The sequence below is a fragment of the Rhinolophus sinicus genome, chromosome 3 (genome assembly GCF_057876585.1).
Source record: "Rhinolophus sinicus isolate RSI-liver-muscle chromosome 3, RSI-T2T, whole genome shotgun sequence".
Lineage (NCBI taxonomy): Eukaryota > Metazoa > Chordata > Mammalia > Chiroptera > Rhinolophidae > Rhinolophus > Rhinolophus sinicus.
In genome coordinates, this window is record NC_142503.1 from 202537858 (window position 1) to 202563786 (window position 25929).

General features: G+C 50.2%; 2 pseudogenes across 1 annotated transcript; both read right to left on the minus strand.

Moving 5' to 3' along the window:
- Window positions 1–2740: 2740 nt before the first annotated feature.
- LOC109439932 (immunoglobulin heavy variable 1-2 pseudogene) lies at window positions 2741–3234 on the minus strand (annotated as a pseudogene). Its single transcript, XR_016020839.1, has 2 exons — window positions 3155–3234; window positions 2741–3072 (listed from the first exon to the last, which is right to left on the minus strand). The product of XR_016020839.1 is annotated as an immunoglobulin heavy variable 1-2 pseudogene (transcript).
- Window positions 3235–18275: 15041 nt separating this feature from the next.
- On the minus strand, window positions 18276–25421 carry LOC141570482 (immunoglobulin heavy variable 3-74 pseudogene; annotated as a pseudogene).
- Between the last annotated feature and the right edge of the window lie 508 nt (window positions 25422–25929).

The window sequence follows — 25929 nt, forward strand, 5'->3', positions numbered from 1 at the left end:
CTGTGAAAATGTAGGAAACCATTCTCTTATTCGTTAACATTCCCACACTTATGAGTCATTGGCTGTAAGGCTGCCTGGGGAGTGCGTGTCTCTTTCTATCCACCTTCATCTCTGCATTTCCACTATGACTCCTTTTCAACCTGTGTCCCGCTCTTATTAACCGTCTCTTTTTCAACAGGTTGTGACGACACCAAACGCCCTCTTATGCCAGTTTACCAAACCCTGGTGACATTAACTAACCAATGTGATGGCTGGTTATGTCGACACCTCAATAGTGCAAAAGCAGCAGGCTTTGTTCCTGCCGATGTGAACACCTGGTGGACTGGGGACATGCTGGTGACAGACAGGGTGTGGTGTCCATGACAACACAGACATCACTCGGCCTTTTCTACTGCTGAGTCACTCAGGCCCAGGGAATTATACACAAGCTCAGGGACTGTACTTACCCAGAGGGGACACAGGAGAAAAACGTTCCCAGAGCACTGGAAGCAGATATGACACTGGATGTTCCTGGTGACAGATCAGGATAACATTGCATCAAACTCTGTGGTCTGAGCCCACAGGTGGCACGTTCAAACCTCCCAAGGGACTAAGTGACTGTAGCACCACCTTCTGGGCCAGGTGCCTGCCAGCTCACCAAGTGTTTGGTGGCTCAGCCCCACCCCATGGGACTCGGTTATTATAGCTGCTCCCGAGTCAGCTGCCTGTTACCATGTACTGAGTGTGTGTGTGTGTGTGGGTGTGTGTGTGTGTGTGTGTGCGCACCAAACCTGTGCACTGCCTTGGCCAGGCAGCAGGACCCAGCTTACAACTGCCACAGGCCGACGACAGGCCCTCTACAGCAGCTATTTCACCCTCGTTCTGCTGTCATACACTGACACAGCACGTGGAGGCTGGAGACACTCACATGACTCATGAAATACTTCAGATCCTGAGAACTACAGATTCCGCCGTGATCCTGTCTGTGAGCCAAGGTCCTTATTTTGTGTGTGTGATTAAAGTATTAAAGGGATCCCACCGAAACAGTCAGGACGACATGGACTTGGGTATCTGGCTCCTTCTGTCCCTCCACACGCCACCCTGAAAGCAGCCACATTACAATTTAGGCCCCTGTGTTCATATGTTGTGCCCCACACACCTGCCAGGTGAGAATGGTAGGACGTCACCTGCGTATCACAAGTCAAAGTTATTTTCAGCACTGAGGGTCTGATTCCCACTCTTTGGAGACTATGAATTGGAAGAAGTGACCTTAAGTCTCTGCAGGGCAATGGAACGAGAGCTCCCCACCACCGTGCAAACTGCAGGACGTGAACCCCTGAGTCTCCGTGGTGCCTCAGGTACACTGACCGCCCAGGAGGAGGAGCCTGCGTGGTCACCGATGAAAATGCTGCTTTTCCGTAAAGTGAACGGGACACACAGAATGTCACTCAATCTGTTAAAAGGACCGTTCACACTTTCCATCAGATCAATGACGCAGAGATGTCTTGGACTGGCCTGTCCCCAGGGACGGGGACTGGTCTGATGGGTTTGCGGAAAGAGCTGCAAAGTGTCCTTTCCTGTTTGTCCATCCTGTTCTGTCTCCTTCTCTCCTTTGCAGATGTCTTAGCACTCAGCTTCCCTCCCGTTCTCTCTCTCCACAGCCAGCAGTGTAGCTCTCACTACACGAGACTTCCAGGGATGTTCAGAGGAGGAAACTGTTGGTGCCCAGGGCAGGCTCCCCAGGATACCCCACAATGGGGTATAACTATTCAGAATGAGTTACTTGAAAAGCAGCCAGAGCAAGAAGGGCACATGAACCCTCCATTTTGTCCTCAAATGAAGGAAATAAATCTCCCGTTTGTTAGGGGCTGTCCTTGCTCCAAGGAGGGTTCCTATGATATCAAGGTCTTGATCCCAGGAAACAGAAGAAATTCTGAAAATGTGATACATGGTGAATCTTCAGATGGAGAGACCGACTGGACCTGTTACTGGACACTGATGCCCACACACCGTCCTTGGAACAGCGACGTGGGGGGAGATTCTGCTCCAGGGAAGAAGGCCACACAAGGATGGATGGGACGTGTAGGGACCTGCCATGAGCCCCAAATGCAAGGGATGCAGCTCTGATGGTGGAACAAGTCCTGCAGCCTCTGGGAGATGCACAGACCTGGGGACACTGTGATTTAGACCCAGTTTAGCTCGTTTCCTGAACAGTAAGAGGATAAATCTGCCTTTCAAACCCGTGTTGTGATGTTTTGGGACAGTTTCCAGAGACACCAACGTGCAGGTCCTACACGTCCACACACGACTGTGGATGCCTGTGTTCTCATGACTGTTAGGGGCGGGACATATGTCAGGGCTTCTGTGTTCTCTGTCCTCCATTCTGCTTCCTGCTGTGACCCTTAGACTGTAATGCAGTTTATCTTCTCTGACCACAGAGAGGGAGCCGCCTACAACTACTCAAAGGAGAAGGTTCTGGCATCTTTTGAGGACCCAGTTCAGGGACGTCATGTTCAAAACCACATTCATGGTCACATTTACACCATACAAATAGGAAAACACTACAGAAAGTTTAGTTACTTTTTCTCCTCCTGAAATTGGTTTGCCAACACAGAGTGAAAATATTTCATAGATGATTAATCAAAGCAGTTCCTTCATCTCTGTATCGTTAATCCTAAGTCAAAGAAAGCCTTTGACCAGCTCTCACTGTCATCTCCTCAGCCCCGCACAGCTGCCCTCTCCCTCAGGGTTTCTGACACTCTCAGGATGTGGGTCGTCTCACTGTGTCCCTCGCACAGTAATACACGGCCGTGTCCTCAGGTCTCAGACTGCTCAGCTCCATGTAGGCTGTGCTGGTGGACGTGTCCCTGGTCAAGGTGACTCTGCCCTGGAACTTCTGTGCGTAGCTTGTGCCACCACTGTTAGGGTTGATCTCCCCTATCCACTCAAGCCCTTGTCCTGGGGCCTGTCGCACCCAATGCATATTGTAGCCGGTGAAGGTGTATCCGGAAGCCTTGCAGGACACCTTCACTGAGGCCCCAGGCTTCCTCACCTCAGCCCCAGGCTGCACCAGCTGGACCTCGGAGTGGACACCTGTGCAGAGGAGACAGGAGTGGGTGGAACCCCCGTGACTGGCCCAGGTCCCTCATCAGCCAGGGACTGGGGAGTCCCTTACCTGTTGCCACTGCCACCAGGAAGAGGACTGTCCATCTCCAGTCCATGGTGAGGGCTGTGCTGTCAGGACGTCTGTAGGGGAGCGTGTGGCTGTGGGGCGATGCTCTCAGGGCACAGACATGTCCACATTTAACCCCGCCCACCTGTGTTCATTTGCATATTCATGAGCAGAGGGTTTCATAGCTGAAGACATGACCCACCTGCGAGAAGCTCAATGACACAGGACCATGTTCAGTGGGTGTCTGAGGGTCCAAGTCCTAATCCTTGGTGAAGGATATGTGTCCCCTGCCAGGTCCCTGAATCTGTGCAGACAGAGCTCCTCACACTGAGGAACAGAGCCCTCCCAGTACGTGATTGTCACTGAGAACCCACCTTTGAACCACACGGAGACCACCCGAGCCTGTTCTGGGCTTTAACCTAAATGTCTCAATTCGGGGGTCAGGGTGTGTCCCCAAATTTTGAAAATTTCAAATTGGTAAAACCATCCTCATCATTCAGATTGTTGCTGTAAGATTTCTTGAAGTCATGGAAACCCCATTTTAAATTTGATTTTATTGCTTATTGTGTTCGGTAAATTCTCCCAATAGGATATTTACAGACACTTCAGCGGTCCTTGCACAAACCTTGTTTTAGATGTTTTTATAAAGAGGAAGGAAACCCTGGGCCCTCACAGGAAGCCCCTCTCTCGCTCCCTCCCCACCTGCTCCTGGGGCTGCAGCCCCTGCTGGTGGGTCCTGAGCGCCCCCTGCAGCCCAGCCTGTGCCCTGCAGGGGAGCGTCCTGTCAGAGCTCACAGGGCATGACCTCTAGCGTCTCCAGTCCAGTGTTACATGTCTGTGCCCTGACCTCACAATGCTGCCTCAGGGACACCACAAGCTTTGACCTCATTTCTAGACATAGTGAATTGGCCCCACTAATTCCCAATGACACTGAAGGTTGTCCCCAAGTAAGGGGTTTATGAAGCTTCCAGGGAGACCATTCCTGGGGCTGCCACATGCAGTGATACTGTCCTGAGTCCACAAGCTCAGGGGTCTTTGGGGGCCTCTCATCTACTTGAAGTTCCTCTGTTTGGAGGTGACATCTGACTATATCTGCGGTGCAGACTCAGTGAGCTGAAAGCCCACTCCACATCTGGGCGTCAGTAGGACACACACACTCACATACACTCACACACAGACACATACATGCACACACCCTGAATTTCGTGTTCAGGAACTCCAAATTTGCCTTTCGTCTCTGTAGCTACACATGGGCACTGTCCCTGCACTGACAGTTGGCCTGGCTGTGTGACCTGCTTTGACAAACATAATTTTCATGATTATTAGTTGCCTGTAAATAATTTCATCATTTGCAATTTATCTGAAAAATTTCTTTTCTGATGTCTTAAACTGGTGACATAGTCACTCATTCACATGTGTTAACACTGTATTTCTTTATTAATTTGTAGACTCTGGTGATTCTTTATTATATGATCTTCATAAAATGATGACAATTCTAATTTCATGCATAGAGTTTAACTTGAGACACAATGAGAGATGCTTTGCTGTATATTTTTAGACAGATTGCTCGTCAGATGTAATACAGGTGCTTCTGGAGTCAAGCTTAGGCTTCCTGTTTCCAGGTTTGGGTGTATCACTCTCGTGGCCTGTCCTGGCTCTCTGGGCACAAAATCAAGTTCCTGAAGCAAGGTTTATGCATCGCACTTCCCGTGTGAATCCGATGACCATCATCTGTGCACGGCCACTGCCAGACACCCCGTGAGGAGAGCACAGTCCTTCTGTGCTGTCATTTCGTACGTTATTGATTCGTGCAGTTTGGACCACTTTTCCTTCTTCATGGCAAGGAAGCTGGGGTATGAAACTCTGGAACTCACGTGGATTTCTTATCAGCTAATGCTACTTCAACATGAAATCCAGCATTTTAATCAAACTTGACTTTGGGTTTGTTTGTATTCTGTCACTTACAGGGACAGCAGCCCATGAAACAGCCACATCCTGTGGGTGACCTTGCGTCTACGTACCTGACCTTGTCAGGTTGCTGATGAAACAGAATTCAGCCTCTCACCTGCATGCAGCACTCACAGGGCCATGGGACTTCTAAGGAGAGAAGAGATGGGAAGACGGGGCTCTGAGGCTGTGGGTGGGGAGGAACCCCAGAGTCTGGCAGGAAATGCCATCTGCCACACGTTCCTGTGCTGCAGACACGGGGGCCCAGCTGAGGCCCAGCCTGGGTTCTTGTACAGGAGCCCCCTGGGCTGTGTCTCTGTGCCTCCGTGCACAGAAATACGTGGCTGTGTCTGCAGGGTCCATGCTGGTCATTGTTAGGACCACCTGGTTTCTGGAAGTGTCCTTGGAGATCGAGAGCCGGCTCTTCAGAGATGGGCTGTAATACTTATCATCATCCCACCAAATGTTTGCGAGCCACTCCAGGGCCTTCCCGGGGGGCTGACGGACCCAGCCGACACCCATATTAGTAGTGCTCAGCGAGAACCCCGAGAAGGAGCAGGTCAGCGTAAGCGTCTGGGAGGGTCTCACCAGCCCAGGACCCGACTCCTGCAGGGTGACCTGGGACAGAACCCTTGTGGAGAAAGCACGAGAAAGGTGAAGCTACTTCTGGACGACAACTGGAGTCCCTCCATCCCTGAGGTCCTGACCAGAGCACTCACAGGAAGGGACGGTCAGCAGCAGGAGAGTGGAGCAGAGCGTGTCCATGGTGGGGCACAGTCACTGCCCCAGTCCAGGGCTTGGCTTTTCAATCCACGGAGGGGGATGGGGAGATTTGCATGCTGTCACATGGTGCTGACCCCTATGGGGGATGCAGGTCTGTGCAGTAGGGGAGCGAGTCTGTGCTGCAGGAGAAGCGAGCCCTGGGTGTGGGCTCCACGTCTGCTCTCCATGGCGACCCGACTCAGGACAGGGTGCCAGGAGACAAGCCCTCAGAAGTGCCCAGTGTGTGGATGGAGTCTGGGCTGTGACACCCCTCTTCCCACAGACAGTGTCCTCTGTGTGGATGCCCCTCCAGGGACCCTCGCCCTGGGGGTCCTGTCCTAGAGCAGGGGGAGTGGAGAACTGGCCGGATGGTGCTCCTCCTGCCTCCAGGGCTGAGGTGTGAGCCTGGGCAGAGCAGGAGGCTGTGCCCACTGTCGTGTCCGAGCTTCCCTGTGGTTAGGAGACGGAGGGTCAGTGGACACATCACTCTCACTTACTGTGTGAACAAGTGCAGCTCATGGGCGTATTCCCACTGTGTGTGCACCCCACAGGGTGGTCCCTGCATGGACCTCGTCAGGGGGCACAGTCACCTCTGTGGGCTCAGTGACCTCATGTCAGCCTCCCCTCTTCTCACCCGTGACCCAGGACATTCTAGGGCATCCAGTGCTGTGTGTGCCCCTCCAGGCTGGCCGTTCTGAGCTCCATGATTTTCCATAACTGTGGTCACTCCCTGTCCTGCAGTGTTGCTGTGAACCCACAGTTCTGTCGTGATTAAACACGTGTGGTTTGTGTGGGGTCTGTTGCTTCAGGTTTCGGGGCCAAGAGCATGAAACATGCCTGAGTGACAGTGCTATTAGAACACTGCACAGGCACAGTGCCCTCAGTGTCAGGAAGAGCCTGGAGGAAGCCTGCAAAGGGCTGAAAGTGTCAGTCAAGGTCACACCTGATAAGCCCTGGACTTACATCACTGCCTCTCACAGAATGACCCGGCGACAACTAAGCTCCATATATACTCAGGTCAATCCATGTTTCAGAATCCTGGGAAGAGTATATGGGCCTACATTTGGTTACACACTCAATTTATGAGAAAGAACGAGTTGCTTGGAATAAATTGCTTTCATTAAAGCAATTTAATGAGTTTATGAAATAAAACTATTTGATATCAAAAGTTGGAATGATGACAGATAGAGATGATAATATTATTACCCTGTAATTGGCCCCACTCACACGCACACACACACACATACAGACACACCCTCACACACACATGAATGGACTCACACACATCTGGACAGACACGTGCACAAACTGTTCACTCAGATCTGTATTAAATTACTGCTGTGTCCAGTGAATGCAGCAAACTCATATACAATGTAAAACAAACCCACACACACATTAAACTCTTCTGCAAAAGGAAAATTCCATTTAATTAATGGGGTAAAATGTATTCCACGTATAAGGTCATGTCCTGTGTCACAATGCTAGTTGTACGTCTTCCTTTCCAATTTGGAGCCTTCATTTAATTTTTTGGTGAAATTTCTTTGGGTCTGAACTTCACCCCTGTGATGGATGGGAGTGTGAGTGTGGCATCTTTGTCTTATTCCTCGTCTTCTAGGGAAAGCTTTTATTCTTTCCCTGTGGAGAATGAAGTTATGCCCTTGTGACATAGAGACTTTATTATATGTAAGAGTTTCCTTCTATTCCCAGGGTGTTGCATGATTTTAAAATAAAAACCATTTTATTTTGGTGTCAAAAAACCCATTTCAAAAAAACCGTTGAATTTTGTCATTTTATTTTCCTGCATTGATTGATCACCTGGTGGAAGGAGAGCAGTGTCATCAAGAAATGGTGCTGGGGGCTGGCCCGGTGGCTCAGGCGGTTAGAGCTCTGTGCTCCTAACTCCGAAGGCTGCCGGTTCGATTCCCACATGGGCCAGTGGGCTGGCTCTCAACCACAAGGTTGCCAGTTCAACTCCTTGAGTCCCACAAGGGATGGTGGGCTGCGCCCCCTGCAACTAGCAATGGCAACTGGACCTGGAGCTGAGCTGCGTCCTCCACAACTAAGACTGAAAGGACAACAACTTGAAGCTGAATGGCACCCTCCACAACTAAGATTGAAAGGACAACCACTTGACTTGGAAAAAAGGCCTGGAAGTCCACACTGTTCCCCAATAAAGTCCTGTTCCCCTTCCCCAATAAAATCTTTTTTAAAAAAAAGAAATGGTGCTGGGATCAGTGGAAATCCTCCTGCAAAAGAATATAACTGAACACCATCATATACCATGTACAAAATTTAACTCAAAATGGTTTAAAGACCTGAATATAAGATGTAAAAGTATAAAAACCCTAGAGAAAACACAAAGGAAAGTTCATAACAATGGATTTGGCAATAGTTTATTCAATATGACATCAAAACACAGGCTACAAGCACAACAATAGACAAATCAGGTTAAATGAAACTCAAAATTGTATGTGCATTAGAAAGACACAATGGACATCATGAAAAGGAACTTACTGAATGGTAGAAAATATTTGCAAATTATATATCTGACAGTGTGATACTGTCTAGATTGTAAAAGAACCTGTAAAACTGAACCCCAGAAAAACAAAATAGTAAAATCACAAAAAGGTAAAAAATCTGTATTAACAACAACAAAAAAGAGATAATAAATGGTGGCACAGATGTGCAGGAAAGGGAATCCTTATGTACTATTGTTGATAAATAAATGGGTGCAGCTACTACAGAAAACAGTATGCAGGTTCCTCAAAACATTAAAAATAAACTATCCAGCAATCCCACCTGTGGGTATTTATCTAAACGAAACAAAGTCACCATGTTGCAGAGTTATCTGTGCTCCCATGTTTGCTGAAGCATTATGTACCGTAGCCAAGACATGGAAACAGCCTAAGTGTCCATGAACAAGTGAGTGAATAAAGTATGTGTAATGGAATACGATTCAGCCATAAAAAGAAGGAAATGCTGCCATTTGCAGCAACATAAACGGACCTTGAGGGCATAATGGCAAACGAAGTAAGTCACACAGAGAAAGGCAAACACTGTACGATCTAACTTATGTGTGGAATCCAAAGAGAAGCATACAGGAGGGATCGTGTGTGTCATGGCCATGGATGCGGTCGGGCAGTGGGAGACGTGCACGATGGTGATGGAAAGGTACCAACTTCCAGTTCAGGAGCAGTGAGTGCTGGGATGTAATGGACACCTCGCTGCCTGTAGTTCACACTGCTGTGCGGTGTGTGTGACGTTGGTGAGGGAGTCGAGCCTCAAAGTACTCAGCACAAGGAAAACACACTTTCCCTCCTTGTTCTGTTCTTCGTTTTCTTCTCTTTTCTTATATCCATATGAGACGATGGACGTTATCAAACCTTATGTGGTAATCACTTCTGAAGATATGGAGACATAATTTTATTTATAATAATTGTTACTCTGGGATTACAAAATGGTACACACGAAATCTACGTAACTTTAATACCAATTGTCACCCCAATAAATTTTAATTTAAACCAAAAAAAGTAATTGTTACTGTACTGGGTAAAAATAAAACAAATTCTAGTAAAAGGTCACCTATAAAGTCCATGTAGCAACAATATTAGGAGGAAGTACCATCTGCCCCGAAAGTATTGCTGATGGTACATTAACGTATGGAAGGTATCTGGGCACAGGTTAGAGGAAATCATATGCGACATCATGTGCACTGAGAGCACATTTGTATGACGGCTTATGTTTGAATGTATTTGTTTTTCTAAAACCTGTGGGTGTGTTAGTTTTCTGTGCTTGTGTGTGAGTGTCTCTGTGTGTGTGTCTAAGTGTGTGTGTCTGTGAGCATATGTGAGTGTAACTGCACGTGTGTGTGTGCTGATCAAGTAGCGTGAGAACAGCATGAAACCTGGTCACTACTTATGTGAGCAGACACCCTCTGGGGCACGTTTTGTTGTGTATTGAAGAGCTTAACATGACGTTTTACGTAAAGTTGTCAAGAGCTCATCTGCTCCTTTCTAGAAGAGCCTTCAGGATGGTCGTCTTATCAATCAATAAATAAAGGACACCCAGTAACTTGGTGAAGGAGTGGTCCCCAGTCACTGCAATATGTCATCTGAAAACAGACAATGTCCCTTCTTCACTGTCTGCAGTGAGAATATGAGAAAACAGCGCCACAAAGAAGAAGTAAGTGTTGTCCCCGGGGGCAGCTGAGAGTCTAGACAGGAAATCCTTGCTCCCAACAAGAAGCCTCTTCCCCACCGAAGTGCACAGTTGTTTTCTGTAGGTCAGGAGCGCCCCCTGGTGTCCTGAGCGCCCCCTGGTGTCCTGAACGCCCCCTGCAGCCCAGCCCCACTGTCCCCTGCAGGGAGGTTTGTGTCTGGGCTCACACTGACTTCCCCTCACTGTGTCCCTCGCACAGTAATACACGGCCGTGTCCTCAGCTCTCAGGCTGGTCATTTGCAGATACAGCGTGTTCTTGGCATTGTCTCTGGAGATGGTGAATCGGCCCTTCACGGAGTCGGCGTAGTATATGTAACTACCACTCTCACTAATGTATGAGACCCACTCCAGCGCCTTCCTTGGAGCCTGGCGGACCCAGTGCATGCCATAGCTACTGAAGGTGAATCCAGAGGCTGCACAGGAGAGGCGCAGAGACCCCCCCCAGGCTGCACCAAGCCTCCCCCAGACTCCACCAGCTGCACCTCACACTGGACACCTGCAAACACAGAGACGTCCTGGTCAGGAAACTGTCACACATCCACTGTTTCTCTCACTCATATTCTCTCACATACTCAGAGTCTCCTGTTCTCCATAAATTACCTCTTAAAAGAGCAACAAGGAAAACCCAGCTGAGCCCAAACTCCATGGTGTGTCGTCTGTGCTCAGTCCTGATCACGAATGGGGACACCTGGGGATACCGGGGCTGGGGCTCCTGTCCCACAGCTTCAGGGTCAGGGCTGGGCTGCTTTTCATCAGCAGAGGGGCCCCTATTTGCATGTCCTCCTTCCATATAGGGAGCACGGGGTTGGACACCTACACAAGGGCAGGGTCTCAGTGCAGGCGTGAGTGTCCTGGTTAGTTGGTGGTCACGTGAGAGTCCAGGAAAACATGATTTATTACACGTGATGGTGCTGGAGTGAGTGCTCAGCACCCATTACCTCATTTCATTTGTATGTGAGCACCCAGAACAAGTGACTGAGGTGTCAATCCACCTTCATGTTGCAGAGGTGAAGCTACACACGGCAGCCCAGAGGAGGCGTATGATGTGTCCTGAGCACATATCAGCTGAGAGGGAGCCCTGTACCCTCCCCATGGACCCACTGCTCCCATATTCCACTCCAGGGCAGGGATGGACATACCAAGTGAGGTTACAGAAACTCTTCCTGTAATGGGAACATGTGTGATTTTCTGCATGGTAGGATTTACCTAAGAATGTGGAGAATCTGGGTTCATGGAGATGTAATTTTTCATAAGTGCGACCTTTTGTGCATTGTTATCTGTCTGTGAGTCTTTCCTCACCAATTTTCTATTTTTTCCTTGTAGTGGCTTTAATGATGCATATTTGACCACAGTAAATGGCCCAGATCAGGAGGATGCAGGTCTTACCTGAATCTACAGGCATTTTATTGGACCTGGAAGCAGGAGCTCGAGTGGGAACAGCCCCACCCATTGTCCTCTCACTGGGTCATTCCCAGTGTCCCACCTGAGGGACTTGTGGTGACGCCCAGCTCAGGGGGCTTCTCGTGCAGGAGACCAGCAGGCAGGGAAAGAGCCACCATGGCAGGGACAAGGGACCCTGTCAGTAGTGTGGGGCTGTGACTTCACAGTGGGGAACGAACATGTTTAACTCTTAGTGGACCCATGTGTGCTTATTTGCAAATGGTCTATTTTGATGACATATGGACAAGTGCCATCTCAATATATAATTGAGTGACTGATACTAAATCTACTGGTGTGTGGACATAGCAGTGGGAAGATGTAAATGTGCATTGTCAGCCACATTGTATCTAGTGAAATGTCCACAGGCATGTTCCTCGAAGCAGAAAACTAAAATAACCCCTTAATTCTCCTCTGACACCTACTGACTGACAATCCACCAGGATCCCCAATCTGTCTATATTATAAGTTAGATCCCTAATTGTATTCTAAGTTGATGTCAGTTCTGACACCTGCATGGTGTGTCCTCACCCGTCTGCAGCATCCCCACACCACGTCACTGCCCTGTGGAAACAGCCCCCTGGGTCTCCACCAGGACACTGAGGAGGAGGACACCTGCCCTCAGCTCCCATCACCGTCAGGCCCAGACCTCAGTGTTTGCCTCCTGAGCTGCACATGCTGAGCTATACGGGCAGCTGGACAGCAGTGAGGGGTGGATGTGCTCCTCTTCCTGGGAGATGACCCTGGGGTCTGGGGACACATGTACCCCTGGGAAAGGGGCCCCGGGCTGCACATCCTGTGAGAGTGCACTCGGTGTACACGTGGTGGTGGTGCCCTCGGCCCTGGGTACCTCTGGCTTCCTGACCTTCAGGGAGACAAAGATGACGGATGTTTTGACAGGATGCTTTTCTATCCCTGGGACTTGGAGATCCTGAGAAGTTAGAGAGAGAGTCATGGAGCTGATGGAGAGGCTGTGGGTTTTCAGTAACCACAAGGGCCATTTACACAGAGTCTTCTGCCTAGACTGTCATGAAAGAGCTTCAACAAGTTAATATAATAGAATAATTGGTGAAGTCAATTAGGAATACCCAACATCAGGAGGAATGCTGTTATTTAAGGTTGATTATTCATCTATGACGTAGAAGTCACTGCTGACCGACACTCATGGCTGTTACATGATTATAGGAGAATTCATCGCAGTGCCTGGTCCTTGGGAACTGTGCACATCACCATGACGACAGCGTATTCTAAATAGGAAAGTACAGTAGGGGGGATACAGTCAGCAGGATTGTGAACACTGTGTAGTGTCAGATGGGCAGTCGCTTATTGGGGGTTCCCTTCATAAATTATATAAATGTCTACCCTCCATAATTTATATAAATGTCTCACCACTATGCTGTACACATGACACTAATATAAAACAGTATGACGTCAACTATAATTTGATATTTAGTCACGTAGATGTGTAGTGCAGCATGGGGAATATAGTCAATAAAGTTCTAATAGGAAAAGAAAAGGGAGGACACTTCTGCGTTTCCAGAACGTTTAGAAAACAGTTTCTGCTGCGCGAATGTCAGGAGGAGGTTTAAGGAGCACGGAGACCAAACCCTGACAGGAGAGCAGCCCTCAGCCAACTCCTCCCAGGACGTGAATTGAGCGCGTCCCGAGCGCCCCCTGGTGGTGCGCGTGCGCCTTTGTCCCAAAGCCCCTGCAGACAGACTGTGTCCCCTCCCCTTTATCCAGCATCAGTTCGGGACGCTTGGAGCCCTAGTGCTGTGTACCCTCCTGTGCACAGACTTTTTCATTACCTGACCCCTCCATTCCATCTCTTTGGAATGCAAGCGTCCGTAACTCTTACCCTTTGCCTGCCCTGCTGTTGTATTTTAAGAGACAACTTGTCTTCTAGTGTCACAGACAGAGAGGCTTTTACCCCAGGATAGATCCACCAAACTATGACCCATAACTGATTCAGAGATTGTATTTGGGACTTTTGAGATGATGGTGCTCATACATTTCAAACTGGATTTCATGCTTTCATGAGTCAGCTTTTGGGGGATGTTGGGAGGTTCTAACTTTAATTGGCCTGTGGGATCCATGTGAATATATGGAGGGCAGAGGGAGCTCTGAGATGGTCTGAGTCAGGCCTGGACCTGTGAGTGTTTGATGGGAAAAGGGGCTCAGTCATTCTTGGTTTATTTAGGCACCAGGGGAAGCAAAGGTTTTCCTGTGTTTTCTGAGTGACTCCTGATGCATCCACAGTGTTCACAGCAGAGGGAGGCAGAGGGAGATTAGATCCAGGAGAAGAAAGCAATGTGACCTCTGATGGAAGGTGACCTCCTCCTGGTGTGACGTTGGAGGAAGAGGACATGGGATGAAAGGAATGCACCTCTAGAAGCTGGAAAATAAAAATAAACAGTCTTTACCATTCTATTCCATCTGTGCAGCTATAAAGATTTCCATATCCTGGATACATTATAAACAACATACATTTATTCCCCCACAGTTCTGCAGGTGGCAATCCAACACCCAGGCCCCACATGGTAACCACTGGTGAGGGCCCTCTGCCTGGTTCACATCCGGTGGCTTCCTGCTGTGTCCTCACAGGGTGGGAGGGACAAGTAAGCCATCTGGGGCTCATTAGAGAGGCTCTGCTCCCCTTCCTGAGGGCTGTGCTCTGATCACGTAGCCCCCCCAAGTCCCCACCTGCTAACACAACCCTCCATGGGGGTTAGGATTTCAACACACATGTTGTCAGAGCACAGCCTCCCCCCAGAGTCTCCAGGGTGTGTGTGGTGCTGCCAACCCCTTGATATCGTCCAGTGAAACTGCCTACATGCTCTGAGCCCCAGACAGTGAGGGAATCAATGTGAGTAGATCTGAGCCCCGAGTGTGTGGTAATTAGATTCACTTATCCTGGGAAAGTAACAGGCTAGTCGTGAGTCTCACATCATCCAGGGTGTCCCCTCATTGCTCCCCGTTGAGTGAGGACCCCCAGGACTCCCCAGGGACAGGGACACCCACAGGCTGGGGTCTGAGGAGAGAAGCCTCTTCAGGAACTCACCCCTGCAGGAGAGGCTGAGGGGACGGTGAGCTGACGTAGACTGTGCTTGACCTGACACACCTGTCACCCATGACGTTGTCACCACATGTCTGATGGTCCCCCATGTGTTGTGTGTGGTGCTTGGGCACTAGTGGGAAGCTGAATTTCACCCTTGAATTCCTTATACCCAGTTTCTCCCAGACTCATCTTCATTTTTCAGAAAGAGGGAAACTGAGAGAACTTCCTATGGAGACACTGCAGGCCAATCCCAGATTCTGCCTCCCCCAAGTGATCCCAGGTGATCGTGAACTAACCTCCCTCATTCAGAGAACACGGAGGCTCCACATGTGTCCTCTGCAAAGACAATGACACATGACAGTCCTTTCAGGAAACGCTTTCCCTGGTTCCTCCTTGCAGGATGTTTGGACCCTGGAAACCTTTCCCTGAATGACTGAGGTGCCCGTGAGAGTCTCACTCCTTGTCTCATGTTCCTGACTCTGCGTGAGGAAGTCAGGAGACTCATCGTTCCTGTCGTCTCCTCAGCCCCGCACAGCTGCCCTCTCCTCAGTGTTCCTGACACTCTCAGGATGTGGTCATCTCACTGTGTCCCTCGCACAGTAATACACGGCCGTGTCCTCAGGTCTCAGACTGCTCAGCTCCATGTAGGCTGTGCTGGTGGACATGTCCCTTGTCATGGTGACTCTGCCCTGGAACTTCTGTGCGTAGTTTGTGCTACCACTGCCTGCATAGATCCCTCCCATCCACTCAAGCCCTTGTCCTGGGGCCTGTCGCACCCAATTCATACCATAGCTGGTGAAGGTGTATCCGGAAGCCTTGCAGGACACCTTCACTGAGGCCCCAGGCTTCCTCACCTCAGCCCCAGGCTGCACCAGCTGGACCTCGGAGTGGACACCTGTGGACAGGAGACAGGAGGGGATGTAACCCCAATGACTGGCCAGGTCCCCTCATCAGCCAGGGACTGCGGAGCCCCTTACCTGTAGCCACTGCCACCAGGAAGAGGACTGTCCAGCTCCAGTCCATGGTGAGGGCTGTGCTGTCAGGCGTCTATAGGGGAGCGTGTGGCTGTGGGGCGATGCTCTCAGGGCACAGACATGTCCACACTTAACCCCGCCCACCTCAGCTCATTTGCATATTCATGAGCAGCGTGATTCATAGCTGAAGACTTGGCCCAACTGAGAAAAGCTTGATGACACAGGACCATGCTCAGTGGGCATCTGAGGGTCCAAGTCCTAATACTTGTTGGAGGATATGTGTCCCCTGCCAGGTCCCTGAATCTGTGCTGACAGAGCTCCTCACACTGAGGAACAAGCCCCCCCAGGACATGTTTCTCACTGAGACTCCACCTTTGAACGACACGGAGACAACCTGAGCCTGTTCTGGGCTTTGATCTGAATGTCTCATCCTATGTCTGTCTTCAAATTTTGAAAATTTCAAACTGGCAAATTCATCCTTTTCATCCAGGTTGTTTTTTTGTGTTTTTTTTTCTAATTCTCATTGGGGTGACAACTGTTAGGTTTTATTAAGACATACCGTATTCTTAGAAACTTCAATTTCAATTAGATTTTACTGCTCATTGTCTTTGGTACATTCTCCTGATAGAATAGGATATTTACAGACATTTCAGCAGTCTTTGCCCAAATCTTGCTTTAGAGGTTTCTAGAAAGAGGAAGGAAGCCCCAGGCCCTCAGAGGAAACCCCTTCCTTTCCCCTCAACACCTGCTCCTGGGTCTCCAGCCCCTGCTGGGTGGGTCCTGAGCGCCTCCTGCAGGACAATCTGTGTCCTGCAGGGGAGGGTCCCATCTGGCCTCAAAGGGCATGACCTCTAGCGTCTCTAGTTCCATGTTACATGTCTGTGACCTGACCTCACAATGCTCCCTCAGGGACATTTAAGGTTTTAACATCATGGATGAAATAATGAATGGATATAACTAAACCCCAACGACTCTGCAGGGAGACGTTAAGCAAGTGTTTTATAAAAGACCCAGGGAGCCCCTTCCCTGTGGCTGCCAGATGCACTGACAGAGTCCAGAGTCCAGAAGGTCTTTGGAACTTTGAGGGGGGAGGGAGGCTCTTATCTCCTTAACATTCCTCTTCTTGAAGGTGACATCTGGAAATTCCTGGATTGTCATACAGCCCACTCACCTCTGCTGGTCAATAAAATAGACACACACAGAGGGAATGATTTCAGGAGGAATGGACCACAAAGTGTCCTCGTCCCCTGTACTTAATACATGGGTTTGGGGGCAGAGACCAGAGAGCAGTGTCCAGGCTCTCGGCCTCACATGGAAAGGTGCTGGCTCGGGTAGTAGATGCCCGTCAGCTGTGGCTAGATGGCCGTCAGCTGTGGCCCTTGAGCCATTGGCCATAATATAACTGCCGCGGCTGCGTTAGGGAGGGAAGTCGAGGAGAGAGTCGGTCGGTTGGCAGAAAGCGGACAGCAGGTCACACATCGTGTGAACCCAGCCTCCAGTGAGAGTATGGCAGTATGATGCCCCTACCTGCGGCTCCATGGGTGTTCCTTTTTGGCCTAACCATTATCCTCCGTTCTTATATCAGGAGTGGGAGCAGAGGCCCTGCAGGCCTCCCCGCATGACAAAGGAGCGGAGACCCCACAGGACACCCCGCATGACAATGGGCCGTCCCCCATTCTGATCCTAGACCTGGGGTGTGACTCTCTTGTAAATAGAACCCCAAGAAATGTGACGCACAGACTTGGGGAGAACCTACACCGTGGCTCTGCTTTTTCTCACAGCAAATGGGCCCTGTGCATAGGACCCATGAGATGGACCAATCTTGTCCCACAGATTGTTAGAATCAAGGCCCAATCACACTATTGCCCACTCCCGGCACCTGCAGTGGGCGTCCCTTGGAGAACCCATGTCTGCAGGAGGGGAGGCACCTGAGAATTTGGAGGAGGAGGAGGCAGCACTGTTGTCAGCTGACTCAGGTGAGGCTGCTTGTGTGTGTGTGATGTTATGTATCCTTAGGATTAAACACCTGTGAGGTGGTCCCCTGGGTCTGCCTGTGACCTCCTCAAGGGCTCTCCCGTGGTCACCTCACTTCCCTGTGACCTCTCCCTTCCCGCCTACAGCACCCACAGTCTCTTCCTGACTCTGTTACCCTGGTAACTGTACCCCCTCCCTAGGTCTGTCACAGGTAAGAATTCCCACCCACCACTCAGAATACGGTTCTGTAAAACTCCTCCCCCTGGAGGGTCTGCCTGAGGGAAGTTCTGGGTGGATTTCTTAGCTTAGTCCTCCCGTCCCCCTGTCAGCGTCATGAGGGACACACATGCATCCTCCCTGGAGAACCTGGATGTGTCTTGAGGGAAAGCCCCCAGAAGGGTGGGGTGTGGCCCCGGGACCCCTCCCCCACAGGAGTCCACCCGTGTGCTCCATCCACTCAGAATACTCCCCTGGAAGTGCTCCTACCAGCTTGAGCCTCCAGCAGCTTCTGCTCCAGGTGAGCAGAGTCACCTGGACTCTGGATGTGCCTGTGTTTCCAGTTATCACAGTGGAGGCTGTTCTTGCAATTTTAGTTCTGTGATGGGTTCAGGAGACATAACTGATCTTCATTTTTCCAGGTTCTCTTCTAAGAATGGGAGTGTTTATTTCCAAGATCTTTAATATTGGTGCAGGAAGCAGATGGACCTTCATAGGTCATCTCTGACCTTTTGCTAGAGGTGGAAATCTCACCTCACTAAGAGTAAGAGGCACCTGGACAGACATAAGTGAACATGGCGTCACCGAAAGTCTTAGCAATTTCAAGCCCCTCTCCGGAAGCTGGAACACGAAAGGTACAACAGGCCAGGAACCTGTTAATCCTCAGGTGATGTCACACTTGGAAGGGCATCCAGGCCCCTGGCTGGACCCAGGAGCTGCCCCTGCAGCCTCACACTAGGGACATGAGCTCCCACTCCTTAATCACAAGCCAAGCAGTGAGAACGCTGTTTCCCAGGTGGGTGCAGAGCGGGGTGGGGAGATGGAGGTGCCCTTGGCTTCCAGGATGCACAGGACACAGGGCCCCAAATCCCATCTTAGACGCTCTGATCTAAGTGTGAGGACGTCTCATTAGCTCTGCCTTTGAAACCTGTGGTCGTGTAGGGTGATCAGGAATGTGACTTATTTCCCTCTGGTCATGAAACCTGCTTCACAGATATGCTAACCCATACGTGACAACCTTTTGTGTGTTTGTGTGTGTATAACAGTAATAAACTTCTATAAACAGAGTCATTATTAAGTGTCTCTTAGGGGTCCATGGACCTGGTCCTCGATGGCCACATAACATGGAGAAAATCAAGTGAGGCACCAGCTGCTTCACCCATGGACATGCCAGGCTCTCCTCTCCTCACTGTCTTTCCACCTGAGGACACCAGGCTCTGCATCAGGTTGGGGACTTGGCCTGGGAACCAGCATTCCTGAAAACTGCTGCGTGAGGAGGAACATGTATGTTTTTAGGTTTTGTCAGAAAACAATGTAGGCGTCCTAAATTCTGATTCAGACTAATTTTTTTTGGCATTTGTTAACCCTTCTTAATGTAAACGATTAAACACTTAGAATTTATACTTCTTACTACTATTATTACTGTTATTTTGCCTTGGGATTTAGAAGACAACCAAGAGAGGGCGCTACATACTGAGAGTCTCCTGCACAGTGTCAGTTGTATGCGATTCCTGTTCACACTACAGACCCAATTTCAGAGATGAAGCAAACAACACATAGACGTACATATTTGTGTGTGAAATATGTAAATGTCTACTGTGTTCAAAGTATTAATACACCTGCCATTGTTTAGAATAGATGCAGGGCAGGGACTCCAGGGGCTAGATGTTGTTATTTAACGTAAGGAGACTCCACGTGGTGACAGGACTACCTCCCCCTGTCCCCTACCTGCCTGTTTCACCTGCCCCCAGGCTCCTTCCTGAACTCAAATGTCACAACTGTCCCCCGTGTTCTGAGCAGAGCCTCGTGCATCCTGAGCGCCCCCTGGTGTCCTGAGCGCCCCCTGCAGACCAGCCCCTCTGTCCCCTGCAGGGAGGTTTGTGTCTGGGCTCACACTGACTTCCCCTCACTGTGTTCCTCGCACAGTAATACACGGCCGTGTCCTCGGCTCTCAGGCTGGTCATTTGCAGATACAGCGTGTTCTTGGCGTTGTCTCTGGAGATGGTGAATCGGCCCTTCACGGAAGCGGCGTAGTATGTGCTACTTCCATCACCGTTACTAATGGCTGAGACCCACTCCAGCCCCTTCCCTGGAGCCTGGCGGACCCAGTGCATCCAGTAGCTACTGAAGGTGAATCCAGAGGCTGCACAGGAGAGGCGCAGAGACCCCCCAGGCTGCACCAAGCCTCCCCCAGACTCCACCAGCTGCACCTCACACTGGACACCTGCAAACACAGAGACGTCCTGGTCAGGAAACTGTCACACATCCACTGTTTCTCTCACTCATATTCTCTCACATACTCAGAGTCTCCTGTTCTCCATAAATTACCTCTTAAAACAGCAACAAGGAAAACCCAGCTGAGCCCAAACTCCATGGTGTATCGTCTGTGCTCAGTCCTGATCACGGAATGGGGACACCTGGGGATCCCGGGGCTGGGGCTCCTGTCCCACAGCTGCAGGGTCAGGGCTGGGCTGGTTTTCATCAGCAGAGGGGCCCCTATTTGCATGTCCTCCTTCCATATAGGGAGCTCCGGGGTTGGACACCTACACACGGGCAGGGCCTCAGTGCAGGCGTGAGTGTCCTGGTTAGTTGGTGGCCACGTGAGAGTTCAGGAAAACATGATTTATTACACGTGACGGTGCTGGAGTGAGTGCTCAGCACCCATTACCTCATTTCATTTGTATGTGAGCACCCAGAACAAGTGACCGAGGTATCAATCCACCTTCATGTTGCAGAGGTGAAGCTACACACGGCAGCCCAGAGGAGCCGAGTGATGTGTCCTGAGCATATATCAGCTGAGAGGGAGCCCTGTACCCTCCCCATGGACCCCACTGCTCCCCCATCCCACTCCAGGGCAGGGATGGACATACCAGGTGAGGTTCCAGAACCTCTTTCCTGTAATGGGAACATGTGTGATTTTCTGCATTGTAGTATTTACCTAAGAATGTGGAGAATCTGGGTTCATGGAGATGTAATTTCACAAGTGTGACGTTTTACATGTTACTGTATGTAAGTCTTTCCTCACCAATTGTCCATTTGTTTCCTTGTAGTAGCTTCAATGATGCATATTTGACCACAGTAAATGGCCCAGATCAGGAGGATGCAGGTCTTACCTGAATCTACAGGCATTTTATTGGACCTGGAAGCAGGAGCACGAGTAGGAACAGCCCCGCCCATTGTCCTCTCACTGGGTCATTCCCAGTGTCCCACCTGAGGGACTTGTGGTGATGCCCAGCTCAGGGGGCTTCTCGTGCAGGAGACTAGCAGGCAGGGAAAGAGCCACCATGGCAGGGACAAGGGGCCCTGTCAGTAGTGTGGGGCTGTGACTTCACAGTGGGGAACGAACATGTTTAACTCTTATTGAACAAAGGAGGGTATATGTGGAGCTGCTCTGTTTTGATGACATATGGACAAATGCCAATATGAATATATAATTGAGTGATTGATAACTAAATCTACTGGTGTGTATACATAGTAGTGGGAAGATTTAAATGTATATTGTCAGCCACATTGTATCTAGTGAAATTTCCACATGCATGTTCCTCAAAGCAGAAAAATAAAATAACCTCTTAATTCTCCTCTGACACCTACTGGCTGACAATCCACCAGAATCCCCAATCTGTTTATATTATAAATTAGATCCCTAATTGTATTTCAAAGTCAATATGAATTCTGACAACGGCATGGTGTGTCCTCACCCGTCTGCAGCATCCCCACACCACGTCACTGCCCTGTGGAAACAGCCCCCTGAGTCTCCACCAGGACACTGAGGAGGAGGACACCTGCCCTCACCTCCCATCACCGTCAGGCCCAGACCTCAGTGTTTGCCTCCTGAGCTGCACATGCTGAGCTATACGGGCAGCTGGACAGCAGTGAGGGGTGGATGTGCTCTGTGAGGGGCCAGCCGCCACAAGTTGATTGGTTCCCGAATGGGGGAGTGGGAATGAATAAGAGACACTCACACATTCATGATGATGGCGATCGCGGACCCCAGTGATGCTGAAGCCATCTGATTTTATTTTACTGCACCCATATAAGCAGTTTGAGTACGTACAACTTAGCAACGAAAATATGCATTACCTTAACAAATGTAAAATCTTTAACTTTCACATAGAGGATACAAAATTCACTGAAACTCTCACAAGTAATTATCTTATCAATTGCCCTGATAGGCATCAGCCTTCTGTGTCTGGGAACTGGCCATTCCCACCACATTCCTCAGCAGCTTACAAGCTCAAGCTCCCCCCAGGTGCAGGCAGAGACAATTGCCTCAGGGGGAGGGAAACAGGTTAAGCATAAACCGAGCCATTCTGTAAAGCTCAGAGTCACCTGTAACCATGGCTCCCCACAGTGCTCTTCTTCCTGGGAGATGATCCTGGGGTCTGGGGACACATGTGCCCCTGGGAAAGGGGCCCCGGGCTGCACATCCTGTGAGAGTGCACTCGGTGTACACGTGGTGGTGGTGCCCTCGCCCCTGGGTACCTCTGGCTTCCTGACCTTCAGGGAGACCAAGGAGACGGACGTGTTGACAAGATGCTTTTCTATCCCTGGGACTTGGAGATGCTGAGAAGTTAGAGAGAGAGTCATGGAGCTGATGGAGAGGCTGTGGGTTTTCAGTAACCACAAGGGCCATTTACATAGTCTCTGCCTAGACTGTCATGAAAGAGCTTCAACAAGTTAATATAATAGAATAATTGGTGAAGTCAATTAGGAATACCCAACATCAGGAGGAATCCTGTTAGTTAAGGTTGATTATTCATCTATGACATAGAAGTCACTGCTGTCCCACACTCATGGCTGTTACATGATTATAGGAGAGGAAGTCATCGCAGTGCCTGGTCCTTGGGAACTGTGCACATCACCATGGTGACAGCATATTCTAAATAGGAAAGTACAGTACGGGGGATACAGTCAGCAGGATTGTGAAGACTGTGTAGTGTCAGATGGGCAGTCGCTTATTGGGGGTTCCCTTCATAATTTATATAAAAGTCTAACCACTGTGCTGTACACATAACACTAATATAAAACAGTATTGAATGTCAACTATAATTTGGAAAGTAGTCACACGAATGTGTAGTGTCATATGGGGAATCTAGTCAATAAAGTTCTAATACAAAAAAAAAAGGGAGGACACTTCTGTGTTTCCAGAACGTTTAGAAAACAGTTTCTGCTGCGTGAATGTCAGGAGGAGGTTTAAGGAGCACGGAGACCAAACGCTGACAGGACAGCAGCCCTCAGCCAACTCCTCCCGGGACATGAACAGAGTGTGTCCCGAGCGCCCCCTGGTGGTGCGCGTGCGCCTTTGTCCCAAAGCCCCTGCAGACAGACTGTGTCCCCTCCCCTTTATCCAGCATCAGTGCGGGACGCTTGGAGCCCTAGTGCTGTGTACCCTCCTGTGCACAGACCTTTTCATTACCTGACCCCTCCATTTCATCTCTTTGGAATGCAAGCGTCCGTAACTCTTACCCTTTGCCTGCCCTGCTGTTGTGTTTTAAGAGACAACTTGTCTTCTAGTGTCACAGACAGAGAGGCTTTTACCCCAGGATAGATCCACCCAAATTATGACCCATAACTGATTCAGAGATTGTATTTGGGACTTTTGAGATGATGGTGCTCATACATTTCAGACTGGATTTCATGCTTTAATGAGTCAGCTTTTGGGGGATGTTGGGAGGTTCTAACTGTAATTGGCCTGTGGGAGGCGTGTGAATATGTGGGGGGCGGCGGGAGCTCTGAGATGGTCTGAGTCAGGCCTGGACCTGTGAGTGTTTGATGGGAAAAGGCCTTTGTCATTCTGGTTCATTTAGGCACCAGGGGAAGCAAAGGTTTTCTGTGTTTTCTAAGTGACTCCTGATGCATCCACAGTGTTCATAGCAGAGGGAGGCAGAGGGAGATTAGATCCAGGAGAAGAAAGCAATGTGACCTCTGATGGAAGGTGACCTCCTCCTGGTGTGACGTTGGAGGAACAGGACATGGGATGCAAGGAATGCACCTCTAGAAGCTGGAAAATAAAAATAAACAGTCTTTACCATTCTGTTCCATCTGGGCTGCTATAAAAAGTTCCATATCCTGCTATATTATAAAGAACAAATATTTATTCCCCACAGTTCTGCAGGTGACAATCCAACACCCAGGCCCCACATGGTCACCACTGGTGAGGGCCCTCTGCCTGGTTCACATGCGGTGGCTTCCTGCTGTGACCTCACAGGGTGGGAGGGACAAGTAAGCTGTCCGGGGCTCATTAGAGAGGCTCTGCTCCCCTTCCTGAGGACTGCGCTCTGATGACACAGCTCCTCCCAAGTCCCCACCTGCTAACACAGCCCTCCCTAGGGGTTAGGATTTCAACACACACATTGTCAGACCACATCCTCCCCGAGACCCTCCTGGGTGTCTGTGGTCCTGCCAACACCTTGATATCGTCCAGTGAAAATGACCGCACGCTCTGAGCCCGAGACTGTGAGGGAATCAATGTGAGTAGATCTGAGCCCCGAAGTGTGTGGTAATTAGATTCATTTGTCCTGGGAAAGTAACAGGCTGGACGTGAGTCTCACATCATCCAGCGTCTCCCCACGTTGCTCCCTGTTGTGTGAGGACCCTCAGGACTCCCCAGGGACAGGGACACCCGCAGGCTGGGTTCTGAGGGGAGGAGCCTCTTCAGGAACTCACCCCTGCAGGGGAGGCTGAGGGGACGGTGAGCTGGTGTAGACTGTGCTAGACCTGAGACACTTGTCACCTAGGACGTTGTCACCACTTGTCATGATGGTCCTCCCAGGTGTCATGTGTGTGGTGCTTGATCACAGGTGGGAAGTAGAAATTCACACTTCATTCTATACTCATTTTCCCTCAAAACATAGTTCTGTTTTTCTGAAATAGGGGAAAGAGAGGGAACTTGCTATGGAGACCCTGCCATTTAATCTGCCTCCCCCAAGTGGTCCCAGGTGATGCCTGAACTAACCTCCCTCATTCAGAGAACACGGAGGCTCCAGATGTGCCCTCTGCAAGGACAATGACACATGACAGGTCCTTTCTGGAAAGGCTTTCCCTGGTTCCTCCTTACAGGATGTTTGGACACTGGAAACCTTCCCCTGAATGACTGAGGTGCCCCTGAGAGCCTCACTCCTCATCTCAGGTTCCTGACTCTGCGTGAGGAAGTCAGGAGACACATCGTCCCTGTCGTCTCCTCAGCCCCCACAGCTGCCCTCTCCTCAGGGTTCCTGACACTCTCAGGATGTGGGTCATCTCACTGTGTCCCTCGCACAGTAATACACGGCCGTGTCCTCAGGTCTCAGACTGCTCAGCTCCATGTAGGCTGTGCTGGTGGACGTGTCCCTGGTCATGGTGACTCTGCCCTGGAACTTCTATGCATACCTTATGCGACCATTGCATGCACAGATCCGTTCCATCCACTCAAGCCCTTGTCCCGGGGCCTGTCGCACCCATTGCACCCAGTAGCTGGTGAAGGTGTATCCGGAAGCCTTGCAGGACACCTTCACGGAGGCCCCAGGCTTCCTCACCTCAGCCCCAGGCTGCACCAGCTGGACCTCGGAGTGGACACCTGTGGGGAGGAGACAGGAGTGGGTGGATCCCCCAACACTTGATCAGGTCCCCTCATCAGCCAGGGACTGGGGAGTCCCTTACCTGTAGCCACTGCCACCAGGAAGAGGACTGTCAATCTCCAGTCCATGGTGAGGGCTGTGCTGTCAGGACGTCTGTAGGGGAGCGTGTGGCTGTGGGGCGATGCTCTCAGGGCACAGACATGTCCGTACTTAGCCCCGCCCACCTGGGCTCATTTGCATATTCATGAGCAGAGGGTTTCATAGCTGAAGACTTGGCCCACGTGAGAGAAGCTCGATGACACAGGGACCATGTTCAGTGGGCGTCTGAGGGTCCAAGTCCTAATCCCTGATGGAGGATATGTGTCCCCTGCCAGGTCCCTGAATCTGTGCAGACAGAGCTCCTCCCACTGAGGAACAAGCCCCTGCCCCCTTACCCCCCACCCCTGCGCCCCGATAACGGGATCCACACTGAGAACCCCCCTTTGAACAACACGGAAACCACCTGAGCCAGTTCTGGGCTTTGATCTGAATGTTTCAATCCTGGGGTCAGTGTGTGTCCCCAAATTTTGAAAATTTCAAGTGAGTAAAACCATCCTCATCATTCAGATTGTTGCTCTAAAGATATCTTGAATCATG